The sequence below is a fragment of the Artemia franciscana genome, chromosome 1, assembly GCF_032884065.1.
Source record: "Artemia franciscana chromosome 1, ASM3288406v1, whole genome shotgun sequence".
Taxonomy (NCBI): domain Eukaryota; kingdom Metazoa; phylum Arthropoda; class Branchiopoda; order Anostraca; family Artemiidae; genus Artemia; species Artemia franciscana.
Genome location: NC_088863.1, coordinates 54,079,682 through 54,101,804, shown reverse-complemented (window position 1 = coordinate 54,101,804; position 22,123 = coordinate 54,079,682). Strand labels below are relative to the sequence as shown.

The window sequence follows — 22,123 nt, the reverse complement described above, 5'->3', positions numbered from 1 at the left end:
TAAAACCAACTTTATAGAAACTGAAAAAAAATATATGGCTCTAAGCCTATCTGACCTATTGGAATGGTACTGGGGTGCAATTGCAACAACCATTATATTTGGAAAGAGTATTGACAGAATGGAAGCTGACCTGAGATGCTGCCAAACCTTGATGAAGTTTGTATCCCCAGCAAGATTTTTTACAGGAGGGTTGACACTACCTTAACTCCCATGCCAATGTGATTTAACGTAATTACACTCCCCCCCCTATAAACTTTCACAACCTTTATAGATATTCTGCTTAAAAAAGGGCACAAGAAGTGTTTTTGGACCTTTGCTCAATCCCAATTTACAAGGTTTTGAAAACCTCTATAAGTATTCCTTATATTTAGGAAAACCCTGATATACCATAAAATCCTAATGAAATAACAGGATTTACATTTCAATGACTAAAGTCAACAAAAAAGATTAGAAACCAAAAATTAAATTGAAACATTTTTTGTCAGAATTCAGATAGGTAGGCTATAAACTTTTCATGCATGCAATCTTATAACCCCAAAAATTAAGAGAAGAGTAGATATGGTAACTAGACAATGCCTCCCTATGGCGTTTTTTTTTTTGTCCTGGATTCCTTAAAATTCTATTCATCTAAACCAACTACTTTCCAAGATAGCAGGAAGGCCACAAACTAGAAATTCACCAAATTTTGCAGTTGAAGGGGCTTTTTACTATCTTGGAAAGTAGTATAATTTGGTGAATTAAACTTTTGGGAATGAATTCAGGGCCTAAAAATGTGTCCTGGTGATGGGTTGTCAAGCTACTATCTCAATCCTTTCCCTATTTCTTGGGCTTAATAATTGAGTACATGACTGGACAAAAGGGTTTTACCTTGATTATGGGTTTTTAATCTCTTTTTTGTCAACTTTAGCTTCTGAAAATGTAAACCTATCATTTCATTAGAATTTTGAGGCATATCAGGACTTTTCAAAAATTTAAGGAATAATTTTATAGATCTTTAAAACCTTGTAAATTGGGATTGAGCAACAGTACAAGGCTGAAAACACCTCTGTGCCTTTTTTTTTAGCAGAGGATCTATGTTGAAAGACTTCACTTTTATATGGCAAGAGTTGTTAAGGGTCATCTAAGGTTGGTGCGGGATGTGTCCTAATATTGTACTTCTTTGGTGCATCAATGAAGGAAACGACTCTAAATCATGGAAACGACAAGGACTAATTATCAGTGGCTTTAATTTGTGACAAATTAAAAGTAGAATTGAGATCCATTGGTATGAGCTTAGGAGGCTGTTATCAATTATTTAAGGAATATATGACATATTAATGATATTATTATCCATAGCTTTTTTTTCTTGGTATGAATGAGCTTTAAAGTAAGAACTGGCTTTCTAGTAATTTTTCCCTGGGTTTTTTAATCATTGTAGGACCAATATTTTTCTTTGCAATGGAAGATAGTAGGAAATACTGGAAGAAGAGTTGGGGAGATGATAATATATTGCACTTCTTTGAAAGAGCTTATAGCTCGTGTGGTTTCATCTTGCAGGAAGAGAATCAGAATAGTCTTAAAAGTAGCTAATAACAAAAAGTGGTCTGAAAATGCATTATAACCTTGCTTTTTTGCTTAATCAGCGAATTTGTTCGATACCCTCTCCTCTCCCCTTGTCCCAAAAATAATGATAATTTGTCAGTCAAATAATCTCATTTTCGATCTGAATTCTTGTTTTTGTAAATTATAGTCCTTGAGTTAAAAGCAAGTAAGTGTAAATGTGTTTAGGATTTCTAGGAAACTAATGTAGCTAAACTCTTCTGTTACACCTTCTAGTTCTTACATTAACCCAGTGTTCTACCCAGTTTACAATTTATCTATGTCTGTGATTGAGTGAAGAAATTACAAAAATATTATTCAAATCATTTTCAGAAGAGCATAATAAGGGAGGAAAGATGGTAGGCTACTCTGATTAGTAGGAACACCCTGCATAATACAAAGTAAGAATTTCATTGTTTACTTTTTCAGGATTTAAGAGATTTCTTGAACTATATATCCAACCATAAGGGGGTAGGGTACATTTGAATCACAGTGTCAGGTGAGATCAGATTGCATTAACCATCTTGTAGAGAATCTTGCTGGGAATGCAAACTTCATCAAGGTTTGGCAGCATCCCAAGTCAGCTTTATTCATCTAGTCTTAAAAAAAAGCTCTTCTTGAATGATTTGGCCATCAGTGACATTTTGAGGGACTATTCCACAGTGGAATGGAACAAACAATATAGTAATTTTGGCACATATATTGCTGACTTATGGGGACCTGTGGTTTCTGGCTGTACAGCCTACTTTGGTGGCACTAGAGACAGAGCTAAACTTAGCAAGTGATGACATTTATAGGAGTAATTCTCTTGTCTGACGGCTTATTACTTCCCAGTTGAGGATTTAACTACCTTGGTAAAATTCTAGACAAGATACTTTTTTGGAAAGCAGTTTGGTTAAGAAAATGAAACTTACAGGACTGGATGGATCTACAGAAAAAAGTATGTCCCAGGAAGGTAGTTTGAAGTAGTCTACCTCTACTCCTTTAAAATATTTGTATTATAAAAATTAAACTGTTTAAATGAATGTGATCTTCTGTTTAAATGAAATAGGCTACAAGAAAAGTAGTCCTATTTCTAGCTTCAAAACATTGCTCAATCACTATTTATGAGGTTTCAAGATCTACAAATACATTTCCTAAACTTAGAAAAAAGAAATTGATATGGCTTAAAATTCTACTCAAATAACAAGCATTCTATTTCTAAAACTAGAACCAAAGAAAATGAAAATTAAAGTTTAATGTTGTTCTGTCAAAATTCTAATAGACCTGTCAAGTATGCAAATTTCTAAGACTTAGAAATCAGAGGGTTAACATAGTAGCTTGGCAACACCTTCCTGGATTATATTTCTGGCCCTCCATTACTGAAAGTTTATTTTCCTAGCCTCCTTCCAAAGCAAAGTGTTGTCTGAAATTTTACCACTACCCCCCTATCAATTCAATGATATTGAACAGGAACTCTTGATGTAATCTCTCTTTATCAATTTTGCAATTAGTCTATATGCACAAGTTCATTCAGCAGATAGTTTACTTTGTGCTCTGAAATTTGGTTCCAGAAGTTGGCAACTATCTGACTGAAGAAGTGGGTTCTTTCTCTAGTAAAGCAATGTTGCTTTTGGATCAGGGACCTAGGCTACTTTCAATATTTAAGACAGATACATTTTAATCAAAGTACTTGTCTGGAAAAGGCACTGTCTGAGGACTTGGGATATTACCCTAATCCTCATCCAGGCTAGACTTTGAATCCATTCCTGGAAGGTTAATTCATCTAAATTCACCAATTACCAAGTTCACAAAAGGACACTTATCTTGATTTTAGAAAAACAACTTCTACTTATCAATAGGCAACGAAAATTTAGTCCAAGTGGGTAGGCCCAACAAAATTACGCATTTAAGCCTAATTTAGCAACTTTAGAGGGTTGGCTCCATAGCCCTTGGACCAGGAATAAAATTGAATAGTGCTGGAAAAATAATACCTAAGAAAAGCGAGCCGAATTGCTCATCAAATCCTTAAATAAAAATCTTCCATAAACTTTTTCCAGAATAATACACTATCTGTTAATCCCAACAAAGCACAAAGAACACACTGAAAATGGCGTCCAACGCCCTTTACGGGATTTCGAAAGTACTCCCATCTATATTGATACACAAGCGACGCTAGAAAACAATTTCAAGTGACACCTAACAATGGTGCTGTTTTCTATAACCATAGACTAATAATGGAACACTAAACTTCTTCAAATGAGGAATTTCTAGAGGGAACAAAATTATTTCCTTTTATTTTACGCTTTAGACGATTTATATTATTCAGAAATACTTTTTCACCTAAGATATTCATTCAGTAAAATTTTTATCACAAGCCCTGAAGGGCTGAGATTGAATTTCCAGGTTAAAAAATCAAATTAAAAATATCAAACAGTTCGTGGTAACGAACTGTAGTAAGGAGCGACCCGGCTCAATAGTAAACAAAACTCTAGAAAACGGAATTTTGATGCTAAAAGATACATCAAAAGAATTGAATTTTCATGCTGATTCTAAATATGTACGTTTCATCAAATTTAGTCTTTGTCATCAAAAGTTACAAGCCTGAGAAAATTTGCCTTATTTCGGAAAATAGGGGGAAACACCCCTTAAAAGTCATAGAATCTTAACAAAAATCACACCATCACATTTGGCGTATCAGAAAACCCTTTATCAAAAATTTCAAGCTCCTATCTACAAAAAAGTGGAATTTCGTATTTTTTGCCAGAAGACAAATCACGGGTGCGTGTTTATTTGTTTGTTTGTTTTTTTTGTTTTTTTTTTTTGTTTTTTTTTTTCTTTTTCCCAGGGGTCATAGTATCGACAAAATGGTCCTAGAATGTCGCAAGAGGGCTCATTCTAACGGAAATGAAAAATTCTAGTGCCCTTTTTAAGTGACCAAAAAAATTGGAGGGCACCTAGGCCCTCTCCCACGCTCATTTTTTTCCCAAAGACAACAGATCAAAATTTTGAGATTGCCATTTTGTTCCGCGTAGTCGAAAATCATATTAACTATGTCTTTGGGAATTACTTACTCCCTCACAATCCCTGGGGGAGAGGCTGCAAGTTACAAACTTTGACCAGTGTTTACATATAGTAATGGTTATTGGGAAGTGTACAGACGTCTTTAGGGGGATTTTTTTGGTTTGGGGGTGGGGTTGGGGAGAGGGGGCTATGTGGGAGGATCTTTCATTGGAGGAATGTGTCATGGGGGAAGAAAAATTCAATGAAAAGGGCGCAGGATTTTCTAGCATTACTATAAAAAAAAAAACAATGAAAAAATAAACATGAAAAGTTTTTCAATTGAAAATAAGGAGTAGCATTGGAACTTAAAACGAACAGAGATCATTACGCATATGAGGGGTTCTAAAAATACTTTAGCATAAAGAGCGAGGTATATAGGAGGAGATAAATGCCTTGCTCTGTATGCTAAAGTATTTTTAGTAATTTCAACTATTTATTCTACGGCTTTTCTTATTCAGGGGTCATTCTTAAAGAATTGGGACAAAACTTACGATTTAGTGTAAAGAGCGAGGTACTAACGAGGGTACAAACCCCCTCGTATACATAATAAAAATATAAGAATATAAAAGTTTGTTACTTAAGTTAATTCTTAAGTTACGTTTATTTTTTACTAGTAAAAACGTTCGTTAAAAATTAAAAGTTCTAGTTGCCTTTTTAAGTAACCGAAAAATTGGAGGGCAACTAGGCCTCCTTCCCCACCCCTTATAACTCAAAATCGTCTGATTAAAACTAAGTGAAAGCCATTTAGCCAAAAAAAAAGAATTAATATACAAATTTCATTTGAATAATTTATGTGCGGAGAGCCAAAATCAAACATGCATTAATTCAAAAACGTTCAGAAATTAAATAAAAAAAAACCTTGTTTTTTAACTGAAAGTAAGGAGCGACATTAAAACTTAAAACGAACAGAAATTACTCCGTATATGAAATGGGTTGTCCCCTCCGTAATCCCTCGCTCTTTACGCTAAAGTTTGACTCTTTGCCACAATTCTACTTTTTAAAACAATTAAAAGCTTTAGCGTAAAGAGCGAGGGATTACGGAGGGGACAACCCATTTCATATTCGGAGTAATTTCTGTTCGTTTTAAGTTTTAATGTCGCTCCTTACTTTCAGTTAAAAAAAACTAGTTTTTTTTTTTTATTTAATCAAAAGTAAAATCCATTCACTAGTCATTATGTAAACTGATATTGTTCTGGACATTAAAATGTTATGCTAATGCCACATGACATAAAATACTGAAACAGACTAAACTCAATAAAAATACATAAATGAAACAATATATGAAAAATAAAGGTACATTAAAAATTGTATGGAAATAATAAGCAAACAAAAACAAAAAACGGGTAGAACCTGTGCCAATTAATAAAAAGAGCAAAGTTAACAGGATGCCTTTGTTTACGTTTTTCTTAATATAGCGACAAAGGTTTTTTCATATCTGGAGGTGGAGCAGCGAACAGGAGACAAGTAGGAATTGGGAATAGCTCGGAGGAGGGAGGAATGTGTGTGGGGAGTGTGTTTTCGGGAGACTATGTACTGGGCAAGGGTTTCTGTTGTCTTTTTACGAATACTGAAGCTCAACTAACCTATTTGTATCTAGCGTTTCTAACCAAGTTTTATCAAAAGGAGAGAGTATAAGTCTTTACCTTCTCTGACAGTTATTTGCAGGGCTCTATTTTGGATCGATTCAATTTTATTTAACTCTTCCCTGGAAATGCCAGGGCGTTAAATTGGACAGTATACTCAAGATAAGGGTGGGCAAAGGAAGTGTAAGTCCTTAAAATATAAAAGGGGGTTGCCAGATTTATTTAGAAGCTTAATGAAGAAATAGATGCATGGGTTATATGAATTATATTTTTAGCATGGGAAAACCACTTTCAATTAGAAAACATTGTAAAGCCAAGAAATTAAATGGACAACATTTGAGAAGGGATAGGATTAAGAAAATCAGGCAAGGATTTAAGAAAGCAAGTTGGCAATATCATGGATTTAGAAGGCTTTAATGTCAGGTTCAGGTTCGAGTAATTTTGTACAATGTCGTACAGAATGTTCATAGTATCACTAAACAAAATTCTGTATAAAGTTGTAATGACCGTCAGGTCATCAACAAATTCCCATCTTTCTGGGAATTCCTTAGCCACCATGTCAATCATGACTGAGAAAAGGAGTGGGTCTGGGAGAGTACCTTGGAGTACTCCATTGTTGACAGAAGAGGGTTGGGACAATTATTGAAATACTAAACTATTTGTAATCTATTTGATATTAATAAGGCAACCCAATTCAAAGGGGAAGAATTATGACACGTTTTGAAAAAATATATTATGATTAACAAGATCAAATGCTTCTTGGAGTATCAGGTTTGTCAAGAGTTTTTCCGATGGTGTCATTTTTGTAATGGAAGGAATATATTATTACAACTAACTAGCTTAAGAATGTGACTAATTATTCATGCTTTGTAACGCAACTTTGGAATAATCATTGGAAACATTCATTAAAGATATTGATCGCAAAGAAATTTGTCTGAAACCCTATTTTTTTCAAATATATCAACTAAATTGGGTAAATAATTAAATGAAGGTGAGATGGTCCTTCACATCCAATCAAAACACAAAAATAAGTGAGCTAAGAAAATAATTAGAAGCTTGTTTCTTTTTTGTAAAAAATATAAAATTTCAAATATTTAGGAAGGACATTTTCATTCTACAGCAAATTAAATAACTCCGTGGAGTTAAAATATCAAGCAGATTGAATTTTATAATACGGGTATTGTTTCTAATATGATTCAAAGAGTATTTCTAATTTCAAACTAGAAATTCCTAGAAATATAGAAATGATCTTCTTTCCGTGTCCATCACTATCATCCCTTTTTTCCGCTTTTTCTCGGTCGATTCTACTTCAATCAATACCACTACGGATTATTTTCGATCCATGTTGTAAATTCTGTAACGATCATCAGCAACTGTAAAGCAATTAATTAATATATAAAGTTTATACCAAGAAAATTTCCTTGTAACTTCTGGAAATTATTTACGAGAACGGAGGGTTTTGATAAGTTTACTCAAACAATATTACAAAATGGATGTTCTCAATATAAACTATCACCTCGATATAAACATCATTATTAATATCATCAACAACTACACAGCAGTTACATATAGGCGCACAATTTTTAGCAAACAATTATAAGAAAATAACCTTCTAACTTCCATAAAAGAGTTTTTCTTGTAAGAGTTCTTTTAATAAATTTACTCAAAAGGTAGCACAGAATATAGGCTCGCATCATGAGCTATCTTCTTGTTATGAAGATCATTAGCAATTGCACAACAGTTAAATATAAATGCATAATTTATAGCAAACAATTATAAGAAAATAACCTTCTAGCTTCCATAAAATATTTTTCTAACAGGAATCCTTTAATAAATTTACTCAAAAATATTACAGAATCAATCTCTCATCATGAGCTATCCTCTCGTTGAGAAAGTCATTAGTAATTGCACAACAGTTAAATATAAATACAAAATTTATAGCAAACAACTGTAAGTAAATTATACTGAAACTTTAATAAAATTTTTATAAGAAGGAATCTTGTCAATAAATTTGCTCAAAGGGTATTACAGAATGTTCTCACCATGAAACATACTCAAACTTCTTTTTACATATTAGTTTTTGTCCAGAATACCTCGCTTGCTTGCTAACGAAGCTTATTTTATCATTTATTTTTAATCATTTGTACTAGCTAGTGGATTTTACTACAAAATATTCAAGGTCTTTGAAACATATGTTAGTCTTTCAGAAGAAGAATGACTAGCGTTGCTCTAAAATTTGAATGCAATATTAAGTTACCTGTACGTTAACAGTTTGATTTATTTTTCAAACTTGATTTGGATGGAGGAGGAACGTGCGCAGCTGTGTTGGCCTTAGATAGCTAGTCACTATAGTGAACTCTTAGTAGTAATATTTTTCAAAATGTGATTAAACTTCTTTCAATAGCGTTGAATTTCAGTTAGAATTTTCCCAGCATTTTTTAGCTGAGTATCACAATGATTTATGCTTCTTCTAGAAAACAGCGGCCAAATCGATAATCTATGAAAATATTCTAATATGACTAATATACACTTTTGGAAGTTTTCTCAGGTTTTTCTGAAGCAAACTCCTTCAGTAAGTTGTGGCCCTTGCTCTGAAAAGGTGTTTACGGTAGTAAATATCAGCATTGTATATGGTTCAAATGTCATCTTAAAAAGAAGGAGACTTATATAAAGAAATTTTATCTGAAAAATATGATTTAAGGATCTGACTGAGAGGAAGGAAAGAAAAGGACGCAAGTAACTGAATGAATCGAATTTTTGATAAAACTTACATTTAAAAACAGAAATGACTATATATTTTCACTATATATATATATATTAAATAAAAAAAACAAGTTTTTTTAAATGAAAGTAAGGAGCGACATTAAAACTTAAAACGAACAGAAATTACTCCGTATATGAAAGGGGCTTTTCCTCCTCGACACCCCGCTCCTTACGCTAAAGTTTTTTATTGTTTTAAAAAGTAGAGTTACGAGAAAGAATCAAACTTTAGCGCAAGGAGCGGGGTGTCGAGGAGGAAAAGCCCCTTTCATATACGGAGTAATTTCTGTTCGTTTTAAGTTTTAATGTCGCTCCTTACTTTCATTTAAAAAAAACTTGTTTTTTTTATTTAATTTCTGAAAGTTTTTGAATTAATACATGTCTGATTTTGGCTCTCCGTACATAAATTATTAAAATGAAATTTGCATATTAATTATTTTTTTGGCTAAATGGCTTTCTCTTAGTTTTGATCAGACGATTTTGAGAAATAAGGGGTGGGGAAGGAGGTCTAGTTGCCCTCCAATTTTTTGGTTACTTAAAAAGGCAACTAGATCTTTTATTTTTAACGAATGTTTTTATTAGTAAAAAAAAAATACGTAACTTAAGAATTAACTTACGTAACAAACTTTTATATTCTTATATTTTTGATTATATATATGAGGAGGTTGGTCCACTCGTTAATACCTCGCTCTTCACACTAAATCTTGTTTTATCCCAATTCTTTAAGAATGACCCCTGAATCAGAAAGGCCGTAGAATAAATAGTTGAAATTATTTAAAAAAAATTTAGCATAAAGAGTGAAGTGTTTATCTCCTCCTAAATACCTCGCTCTTTATGCTAAAGTATTTTTAGAACCCCTCATATGCGTAATAATCTCTTTTCCTTTTTAAGTTTTAATGCTTCTCCTTACTTTCAATTGAAAAAACTTTTTCATGTTTATATTTTCATTGTTTTTTTTATAGTAATGCTAGAAAGTCCTGCGCCCTTTTCATTGAATTTCTCTTCCCCCATGAAATATTCCTCCAAGGAAAGATCCTCCCATATACCCCCCTCCCCTGAACCCCACACCCAAACCAAAAAAATCCCCCTGATAACGTCGGTACACTTCCCAGTAACCATTACTGTATGTAAACATTGGTCAAAGTTTGTAACTTGCAGCCCCTCCCCCAGGGACTGTGGGGCTAGGTCATCCCCAAAGACATAGATATTATAGTTTTCGACTATGCGGAACAAAATGGCAATCTCAAAATTTTGATCCGTTGACTTTGGGAAAAAATGAGCGTGGGAGGGGGCCTAGGTGCCCTCCAATTTTTTGGTCACTTAAAAAGGGAACCTGAACTTTTCATTTCCGTTAGACTGAGCCCTCTTGCAACACTCTAGGACCACTTGGTCGATACGATGACCCCTGGGAAAAAAAAAAACAAAAAAAAAACAAAAAAACAAATAAACACGCACCCGTGATTTGTCTTCTGGCAAAAAATACGAAATTCCACATTTTAGTAGATTGGACCTTGAAATTTTTGCTATAGGGTTCTCTGATACGCTGAATGCGATGGTGTTATTTTCGTTAAGATCCTATGACTTTTAGGGGGTGTTACCCCCTATTTTCCAAAATAAGGCAAATTTTCTCAGGCTCGTAACTTTTGATGACAAAGACTAAATTTGATGAAACTTATATATTTGAAATCAGCATAGAAATCCGATTCTTTTGATATATCTTTTAGCATCGAAATTCCGTTTTTTAGAGTTTCGTTTACTATTGAGCCGGGTCGCTCCTTACTACAGTTCGTTACCACGAACTGTTTGATATATATATATATATATATATATATATATATATATATATATATATATATATATATATATATATATATATATATATGTATATATATATATATATATATATATATATATATATATATATATATATATATATATATATATATATATATATATATATATATATATATATATATATATATATATATATATATATATATATATATATATATATATATATATATATATTTAATGTGTCATACACCATTAAAAGACAGGATTCAAAAGATATGGTACACCAAGTCGTTTGAGGTAAGATAGAACCATCACCCCCTACCCTGCTGGCATTTTTTTCAATGAAATGTATACCTGTTTGTTGTGCTTTTTTTGAAGTGGAATCATTAAAAATACTATCTGTTATTAGGTGCACAAAATGGGCCTATAGGTCCTCAGATACCCACCCTACGTGCTAATTCTTTCAAAAAATAGTTGGGCTGTTGCCCCTTCTTTAAACCAAAACTCGCATAGATTTTTTAAATATATTTTGAGAATCAAAGTAGCGTTTGAGGCCGTCTGAGACCACTTCTCAATGCAAACCAGTGCCAGCGTTTAGGTATTTTATTTTTCTATAAGAAAGGCAGTTGTGTTTCATGTTGTTTGAATAAAAATCACAACGTGATCTTAACTCTTTGCGAGTTGAGCAGCAAAGCTGATTCATGGACTTTCAAACACCTTTTTTTTAGTTTGAAATCATACGAGCATTTTCAATGGCTAATATTGGAAGCACAAAGCTATTGGAAGCAGTGTTAGGAATTACTTAAGTAAAAAGTACTTTATTAATTACTTAAGTAAATAATATCAGTACTTGTACTGTATTTAAGTTAAATTTCGAAAGTGCTCGAGTAATTCTGCAGTAAGTACTCAAGTAATTTTAGACTAGTGTTCATTTCTAATGCCAACTTTATTAGGAAGATGCTCACTGTGACGCTTTTGAATCATCTCACAAGGGATTCTAATTTTCTGAAATATTTCCCAATAGCTTAAATTTTAAACAAGGAAACTATGGAGTATTTTAAATTGCCTTTCGTTTTGATCGGACAGTTTTATTTTTAGATTAACGGAAAAATAGATAGAGATGGGTAATTTCAGCTGTGAAGTCGAGATTACTATGATTCGTGAATTTCAACTGACAGACTATGCGTCCTTTGCTGCAGATGTTTGGTCTACTAATAACAATAGTTACTTTGGAGTGACTTTCAGTTTGCTTGATGAGGATTTTAGGTTGATTTGCTCTTATACGTTTACGTTTTAAAGGCTCAAAAACTTATGACAAAATCACTGAGCACCTGAATGGTGTGTTTGGGAGGTATAAAATTGTCGTTGAAAGAAAGGTATGCGAAGCATTAACTGACAATTATTCAGTAAAGCATTAAGAGAATTCACAAAAATCTCCAGTGATGAGGATTACGTAAGTGGTGATAAGAATAAATATAAAGCAGGTCAAAATGACTTATTCTCATTTTTAAATATTGAAGAGATTACAATTAATCGGAGTGAGTAAGAAGAAATTGAGTATTTCCCACTTCTTCCTCATTTCAGATATGCCAGCTATACACTCAATTTGCTTGCGCCGACAAATACTGATAAAGCATTGAATGGTGTTGCGTAGAAGTGGGAGAACTATGCCAATTTTTCCAAGTGTACTGCTCTCTGGGACGCAGCTAGCAAGAGTTTAAAAGCCACAGATGCTGTCAAAAAGCTATACGACAGACAGCTCATGAGACCTATGATAGCTTCATGGAATTCAAAATGTGACACTGTCCAACGTTTGATGGATTGTCACAAAAAAGAGAAGCTTCCTGATGTCTGTGATACTTTTTTGATACCTGATGTCTGTGGTATTCGCATAAACTATTATCGGTACTGCAAATTTCTTTATATCTACCTCGTTCTTACCGGAATTAAATATAAAAAAAACTAGTTTTTTTTAACTGAAAGTAAGGAGCGACATTAAAACTTAAAACGAACAGAAATTACTCCGTACATGAAATGGGTTGTCCCCTCCGCAATCCCTCGCTCTTTACGCTAAAGCTTTTAATTGTTTTAAAAAGTAGAATTGTGGCAAAGAGTCAAACTGTAGCGTAAAGAGCGAGGGATTGCGGAGGGGACAACCCATTTCATATACGGAGTAATTTCTGTTCGTTTTAAATGATGTCACTCCTTACTTTCAGTTAAAAAAAACTAGTTTTTTATTTAATTTCTGAACGTTTTTGAATTAATGCATGTTTGATTTTGGCTCTCCGCACATAAATTATTAAAATGAAATTTTTATATTAATTCTTTTTTTGGCTAAATGACTTTCTCTTAGTTTTGATCAGATGATTTTGAGAAATAAGGGGTGGGGAAGGAGGCCTAGTTGCCCTCCAATTTTTCGGTTACTTAAAAAGGCAACTAGAACCTTTAATTTTTAACGAACGTTTTTATTAGTAAAAAATATACGTAACTTAAGTAATTAACGTAATTAGCTTACGTAACACACTTTTATATTCTTATATTTTTATTATGTATACGAGAGGGTTTGTACCATCGTTAATACCTCGCTCTTTACACTAAATCTTAAGTTTTGTCCCAATTCTTTAAGAATGACCCCTGAATTAGAAAGGCCGTAGAATAAATAGTTGAAATTACTAAAAATATTTTAGCATAAAGAGCGAGGTATTTATCTCCTCCTAAATACCTCGCTCTTTATGCTAAAGTATTTTTAGAACCCCTCATATGCTTAATATTCTCTGTTCGTTTTAAGTTTCAATGCTGCTCCTTACTTTCAATTGAAAAAATGTTTTCATGTTTATTTTTTAATTGTTTTTTTTATAGTATTGTTAGAAAATCCTGCGCCCTTTTTATTGAATTTTTCTTCCCCCATGACATATTCCTCCAAGGAAAGATGCCCCAACGTAGCCCCTTCCCCTCAACCCCACCTTCCAAACCAAAAAAAAATCCCCCTGAAAACGTCTGTACACTTCCCAATAAGCATTACTGTATGTAAACACTGGTCAAAGTTTGTAACTTGCAGCCCCTCCCCCAGGGATTATGGGGGAGTAAGTCATTCCTAAAGACATAGTTATTATGGTTTTCGACTATGCGGAACAAAATGGCTATCTCAAAGTTTTGATCCGTTGACTTTGGGAAAAAATGAGCGTGGGAGGGGGCCTAGATGCCCTCCAATTTTTTTGGTCACTTAAAAGGGCACAAGAATTTTTCATTTCCGTTAGAATGAGTGCTCTTGCGACATTCTAGGACCACTTGGTCGATACGATGACCCCTGGGGAAAAGAAAAAAAACAAAACAAATCAAACAGTTCGTGGTAACGAACTGTTTTTTGTCTTTTGGCAAAAAATACGAAATTCCACATTTTTGGAGATAGGAGCTTGAAATTTTTGCTAAAGGGTTCTCTGATACGCCAAATGCGATGGTGTGATTTTAAAGATTTAGTAAGGTTTTGCCCACAAGTGGCATATGCTCTTTTTGTGGGTCCAGAGGACAGATTTACCACAGCCCTGGACGAAACACTTTTTAATGCTAGTCACTGCTTTTGTATTGAGTCAGGAGATAAGCAGGTTTACTTTCTATCCCCATTAATATTTGTCATTTTCACGGAGTAAGTCTTAAGGAAAAATGACAAAGGCTATGGAAGAGTATGAACTTCAGTGGGAATTTAAAACTCTCATAGACTTGGATAATGCTGGTGGTTGAAATCTTAGTGGTTGAAGGTAGTCTTAAGGAAAAGGACAAAGGCTATGGAAGAGTATGGACTTAAATGGGAAGGTAAAACTCTCGTAGACTTGGATAATACTGGTGGTTGAAATCTCTGTGGTTGAAGCTTTGGTTGAAGCTGGCTGAAGCTGTTTAATTGCTCTTTTTTAAAGGAAATCGATGTATTTAAAAACCTTTTGTGACAAACAAAAATAATTTTAAAAAAGAATTTTATATTAAAGATTGACGTATATTTTTTTTTGGGAAATCAAGAAAAGCGGCTGAATCCACGACAGTCCGCATTGACAGCAGGTTTGTTTTTTCTTTCCGTTTTTTTTCCAGTGCAGCTGTCGGGGCACTGGAAAATCAGAGAGCTATTTAATAGCTCATTTTAAAGGAGATTGGTACATCCACTTGTTTTTGTAATTAACAAAACAATATTTAAAATACAATAAATTTTTTGATAAGAACTCATTTTTGCATACAAAGTGATACTATATTTTAAAGAGTGTCTTGGATAACAGCGATGACAACATAGTTTGTTCTTCAGTAGTTCATGCTAAGGAAAAGCCAAATGAAAAGACTAAAGATATTTAAAGAACACATCGAACATGTATAATTGATAAATAGTCTCTGTTGAAGTCTGTGAATATTGTTCCCGAAAGCATGCGCAGGGTTATTCTAAATGTAAGTAGGGCCTCCATCCCTCAAGTATGACTCTTTACATCAAATTTAGGTTTCCACGACAATGCTTGAAAAATAGTGCCTGCTTAGTGCATTTGCTTTTCAAAATAAAGTATAATTATCAAAGTAAACATTAAGAAATTTTGGAATGAATTCAACTCCTCCTTTCTGCGTATCCTTGACAGAATCACACATCTTATGGAATTTTCGTTCTACTGAGGATCGTTGTGATTCTTCCTGCTGCTTCTCTTCTAACCAAAAGATTGAGGATTCGATGTGATCCTGACTGTCACTCCTTACTACAGTTCGTTACCACGAACTGTTTGACTTGTCTTCTAACTGTAGATTTTTTATCCATTGTTTTCATTTATGATTAATTTTGATGATTGTTATCGCATGGCTTCTAATCACAGATCTTGTTGTACCTTTTCATCCATGGTTCGCTGACACATGTTTTCCAGGCCTTTTGTTTTAGTTATTTGGATTCATTCGTCACCTTGTGTAATTTTGCAGGGCGTAATATAATGGCGTACCATAAAGACTTCTTTTCCAGTTTTCCTCAGTAATTGTACTTTTCCTTTAGTTACGTCTTTATATAGTTCAGCAAAAGCCAGGCGTGTTTCATTGCACACACCCTCTGCAATATCTGAATTATACATTTCCAAAATTATCGTTTTATTCTGTAGTATTAAGTCATATGGTCAGTAATTTCAGTTTAATTACGAAATTTTGGCGTAAATTCAATTCCTCCTTCTTGTTTATCCTTCATAGACCCATGCCTTTTATGGGAATTACATTCTCCTGGGAGGTGATCGACAGTCTCATCATTAATTTTACATACTGTTTTTCCGAGTGGCACTAAAATAACATGTTCCTTCATTCAATATTAGTTTTTATTCATCTTCTAGCCACAGATTTCGTTGTGCAACATTTACATTCGCGATTTAATGTTATCTTTGATGTCGGTCGTTCCCTGCCTTTTGCTTTAGTTGTTTGGACTCATTCGTCCTCTTGTATAATTTTGCATGCATCATAAATACCAAAAACGATAAAATCATCCCTGGAAAAAAATATCTGGAAAAATGTGAGATTCCCAGAATCGCACATTTTAAAGGATTCGTATTCACCTAGGACTCATTGTGATTCTTGCTGCTGCATCTCTTCTAACCGCAAATTTCATTGCGCATCAGTGTTGCTAAGGATTCCATCTGATCCTCGCTGTCGCTTGTCTTCTAACCACAGATATTGTTGTCCATCATTTTGACGTGTCGTAATTCTTGTTGACGCGCGTATTTTAACTGCCGATCTTGTTGTTCTTCATTTTCTTTCATCATTACCTTAGACACCTTTTCCATGTATTTTCCTTTAGCTGTTTGGATCCATTCGTCATCTTGTGTGATTTTGTATTACATCAGAGATACTAAGAAAACTTCATTTTAAGGTTTTCCCCTTTTTCAAAAATATTTTTATTTGAGCTTTCCCCGTGGATGCAAGTAAGGGGTGATGTCCCCGGGAAACAAGAAAAATCTAAACAGTGAGTTTAAATAGGAAAATAGGAAAAATTCCGATTCAAATTTTGGTGAAAACAAAGCTCATGGCAGCCCTTGAACGCCCTTCCCCCTGGTAAACTTTCTGGCTACGCTTAGGCCCCCATGCAGCTTTGTACCTATAATCATGTAAATGTAACCGTTTATGCTACACAAACAATACTTAATAAAAAGTCTGGAGTAAGATGGGTGCTATCACAAACCAGCATTCATATTGCAGGTTTAGTTCAGTAATATTCCCGAGAATCAAGGGGGATCGGAGATTAATTTAATCCCTCCCCCAAATTTTCCTCTATACCTATCTTGGCGCTCAGGGACAATTGGGAAATTTTAATTTATCATTTTCCCCGTTTATTACTTAACACTAAAAACGTTTCCACTCAAAATTTTTACTTAGTAATCAGTTGCTGACATTTTCCCCTCTCTGCAACTCTCTCCCTATTTTCCTCCTTTCCTCTCTCTCTCTCTCTCTCTCTCTCTCTCTCTCTCTCTCTCTCTTTCTCTCTCTTTATCCCTCAAATTCTCTATTTTTGTTTCGGTTTTATAAACTGATTTTCATTTTCAGTTTATGAGTTAGTGCTGAAAAATTATGTTTATTTACCTGTTCTTTTACAGGCCTTGGAACCTTTGTGTGGATCAGCGCGTTATATTTGTTGATTTTTTTTTTCTTTTTTGTTTGAAAAAATATATGCAAAGAATGTGCTTGGCCTCCGACCTTGGGCAAGTAATTCTTGGGCCACTCGGAGACTACGGCATTACAGGCCCTTATATGCTAACTTCGGTAGGTGCATGAAAGTTTATAAATGGTATTCCGTTTTAAAACAGTAATTGTATCGCCTTTTCTTGAGTAATTAGATAAAAAAAAGTAGTTTTTTTTTACTGAAAGTAAGGAGTAACATTAAAACGAACAAAAGATACTCCCTATATGAGAGGGACTACCCCCCTCCTCGATGTACCTCTTTTCACACTATAGCTTTTTAGTACTTTTAAAAAAAGTCCTGATTATATTTAAACGGCCTCTGCGTTTCAGCAATTGTTCTTAAAAAATTGGGATAAAAAGATGAACTTTAGCGTAAAGAGTGGAGTATTGAAGTGGGGATCCCCCCCTCATATGTGGAATTATTTCTGTTCATTTTTTAGTTTTAATGTTGCTCCTATCTTTCAGTAGAAAAAGCTTGTTTGCTTTTGTTTAATTTCTGATTGTTTTTCATACAGTTGCAGGAAATTCATCCCCCTCCGTGGAAACTCTCCCCACGAATAAGTCCACCAATGAAACTTACTTCCACGTAAAATCTTCCCCATGAACTTACCCCCGGCCAGTTCTGAATCTCCTCTAGAAAACTTCTTGCTCATGATTCCACCTGAAAAATACTCTTTAGCATACTTTAATTTAAAAAGCGACAATTTTCTTACTAATTTCTTCTCTTTTTATAGGTCATGACGGAATCCCCATGTGCGGAATATTTTTCCCAGAAATCTCCCCACCTCCCAATGAAAAGTTTCTCCCCGCGGAAAATTTTGCCATGGAGAATTCCCCCTGGTGATAATGCCCCGAAGAAGAATTTCTCCCGTGAGAAATATCCCCCACGTAAAGATAATCCAGGGAATACCAACTTCCCTGAAAATTTCCTCCAGACAATTCCCCCAGAGTATCTTCGATAAAAGATGGGGCTGCCAAAGATAAAGTAAGACTAATAAAACAAGTTTCGTATTATAATTCTGGCAAATTTTCCAGTGTAAAATTTTCCCTGGAAAGTTCATCCCCGGACAACTTCATCTCAATAAACAATTATCCCTGCAGAAACTCTATCCCCATAACATCCTCCCCTGAAAAATGTTGGGATACTTAAAATACTATATAAAAAAATACTATATATAAATACTATATGAAAATACTATATAGATATAAAATACTATATGTAAACTACTATTTATAAACTACTATATGTAAAATACTATTTAGATATAAAAATACTATATGTAAAAAATGAACAAATTTCATAGCTTGTAGCCCTTCCTCCGGGGGCTCTGACGGGTCATGTCATCCCCGAAGACATAGTTATTGTGCTTTTCAACTATACGGAACAAAATAGCTATCTGAAAATTTTGATCAGACGAATTTTGGGAAAACTGGGTGTGGATGAGGGTAAGTTGCACTCTGATTTTCTGGTCACTTAAGAAGGGCGCTAGAACTTTTAGTTTCCATTTAATTGAGTCCTTTCCCAACCTTCTAGGACTGTTGGTTTAATACAATCACCCATGGGAAGAACAGAGAAAAAAAGAAAAGAAAAAGCAAATAAACATGCATCAACGATCTTTCTTCTGGCAAAAAAAGGACAGAATTCCACATTTATGAAGATGGGATATTGAAAACTCTACAGTAGAGTGTTAGGATACTCTGAACCTATAAGTACAATTTTTGATTAGATCCCTTGAATTCGGGGGACGTTTCCACCATTTTTCAATAGTCAGGCTAATTTTCTCAGGCTCGTAACTTTTGACGGGCAACATTGAAACTTAATAAAATCTATATATCTAAAATCAGCATAAAAGCACATTGTTTTAATGCATATATTGTTATCAAAATTATATTTTTAGGGTTTTGGTTACTATTAGGCCAAGTCACTCAGTACTTGCAGTTCGTTACCACACACTGCTTGATTGTAGTGCTTGCACCATATCATGAATTTTGATTTGATTTAATTCTACCTCTCCCTCTTTTTAAGATTATGCTCAGTTCTTCATTTATTTTCAACGGGTTATAAATTCCATTTAATATTTTATTTTACTTATCCACAGTTAATATTTCAAAGCTCGTGGTTGTGATTTTCCGAAATTTCATTGTTACAACCTTGAAAATGGAATCATGATGTACATTCTTTGTTAAAATTAAATAAAAAAAAAACAAGTTTTTTAGCTGAAAGTAAGGAGCGACATTAAAACTTAAAACAAACAGAAATTACTTCGTATATGAAAGGGGCTGCTTCCTCATCAACGCCCCGCTCTTTACGCTAAAGTTTGACTCTTTCTCTCAACTCTACTTTTTAAAACAGTAAAAAACTTTAGCGTAAAGAGCGGGGCGTTGATGAGGAAGCAGCCCCTTCCATATACGAAGTAATTTCTGTTCGTTTTAAGTTCTAATGTCGCTCCTTACTTTCAGCTAAAAAAAACTTGTTTTTTTTATTGAATTTCTGAACATTTTTGAATCAATGCATGTTTTGATTTTGGCTTTCCGCAGAGGAATAATTAACACGAAATTTGCAAGTTTTTTTTTTGGCTAAATGGCTTTCTCATAGTTTTGATCGAATGATTTTGAGAAAAAAAGGGAACGGTGGAGGAAGCCTAGTTGCCCTGCGATTTTTGGTTACTGAAAAAGGCAACTAGAACTTTTAATTTTTTACGAATGTTTTTATTTGTAAAAGATAAACGTAACTCATAAATTAGCTTACGTAGCGAACTTTTGTAATCTCATGTTTTTATTACATATATGAGAGATTCACCCCCTCGTCAGTACCTCGCTCTTTACACTAAAGATTAAATTTTGTCCCAATTCATTAAGAATGACCCCTGAATCACAAAAGCCGTAGAATAAATAGCTGAAAATACTTTAGCGTAAAGAGCGAGGTATTAGGAGGATGTGAGCCTCTCATATGCGTAATAATTTCTGTTCGTTTTGAGCTTTAATGCTGCTCCTTACTTCCAGTCTAAAAAACTTTTCATATTTATTTTTGCATTGTTTTTTTTTTAATAATGCTAGAAAATCCTCCGCTCCCTTCATGGAAATTTTCTTCCCCGTGACAAATTCCTCGATGGAAAGTTCCCCCAGCGTATCCCACTCTTGTCAAACCCTCCCCCAACCAAAAAATCCCCCTGAAAATGTCTGTACATTTCCCAATAGCCATTACTATATGTAAGCACTGGTCTAAGTTTGTAACTTGTAGCCCCCTCCCAAGGGGACTGTGGGGGAGTAAGTCATCCCCAAAGACAGAGTTATAAGGTTTTTCGACTACGCTGAATAAAAATGGCTATCTCAGAATTTTGATCCGTTGACTTTGGGAAAATAATTAGCGTGGGAGGGGGCCTAGGTGCCCTCCGATTTCTTTGGTTACTTAAAAAGGGCACTAGAACTTTTCATTTCCGTTAGAATGAGCCCCTCTCACAAGATTCTAGGACCATTATGTCGATGCGATCACCCCTGGGAAAAAACAAACAAAAAAACAAACAAATAAACACGCATCCGTGATCTGCCTTCTGGCAAAATTGATCTGCCTTCTGCCTTCGTGAAGATTCTATGACTTTTTGGGGGTATTTTCCCCTATTTTCTAAAATAATGCAAATTTTCTCAGGCTCGTAACTTTTGATGGACAAGACTAAATGATGAAAAACTTATATATTTAATATGAAACTTATATATTTAAAATCAGCATTAAAACGCCATTCTTTTGATGTAGCTATTGGTATCAAAATTCCTTTTTTGGAATTGGTGGGAAAAATAAGCACAAGTCCTAGATACATGATTGACATAACCGGAATGGATCAACTCTCTTTGGGGTAGTGGGGGGGGGATATTTATGAAAAATTTGAAAAAATGAGGTATTTTTAACTAACGTACGGGTGATAGGATCTCAATGAAATTTGAAATTTAGAAGTATACTGTGTCTCAAAGCTCTTTTTTTAATCCCAACCGTATCTGGTGACATTGGGGGAGTTTGGGGTGGGGGAACCTAAAATCATGGAAAACACTTAGATTGGAGGGATCGGGATGAAGCTTCGTGGATAGAATAAGCAAATGTCCTTGATACGTGATTGACGTAACCGTACTGTATTTGCTCTCTTTGGGGGAGTTGGGGGGAGGGGTTCAGTGATTTGGCGAGTTTGGTGCTTCTGGACGTGCTAGGACGATGAAAATTGGTAGGCGTGTCAGGGAGCTGCACAAATTGACTTTATAAAGTCGTTTTCCCAGATTCGACCATCTGGGGGGCTAAAGGAAGAGGAAAAATTAGAAAAAATGAGATATTTATAACTTACGAGTGGGTGATCGGATTTTAATGAATTTTGATATATAGAAGGACATCGTGACTCAGAGCTCTTATTTTAAATCCTGACCGGCATTAAGACTCTGATTTTCCTTTTAAATCAATCTATTGATTCTTAGAATTTTGTTAGAGCTCTTATCATATGAACTCTTGGCTCTTAGCTCTTCTTGCCTCGTCACAGGTGCCATATGAGCTCTTAGCTCTTGTTTCTAATTAGCATTAATCGTGAGTTTTTGCAACCGATAATTTACTGTAGCCAGTACGGAAAAGGAAGAAACTCTTTTGTTAATAAAAACAGAAATTAAATTGTATCTTGAGGAGAGATTGGTTTCGTAAAAAATATACAAAGTTGAATCGATAT

General features: G+C 34.3%; 1 protein-coding gene across 1 annotated transcript in view; it reads right to left on the bottom strand.

Moving 5' to 3' along the window:
* Positions 1–3,702, bottom strand: part of LOC136031398 (dual specificity tyrosine-phosphorylation-regulated kinase 2-like) — a 93,036-nt gene extending 89,334 nt beyond the window's left edge. Inside the window, exon 1 of the mRNA XM_065710942.1 lies at positions 3,552–3,702. The gene's annotated coding sequence lies outside the window, so the exon portion shown is untranslated. The remainder of the gene's footprint in view (positions 1–3,551) is intronic.
* Positions 3,703–22,123: the final 18,421 nt, after the last annotated feature.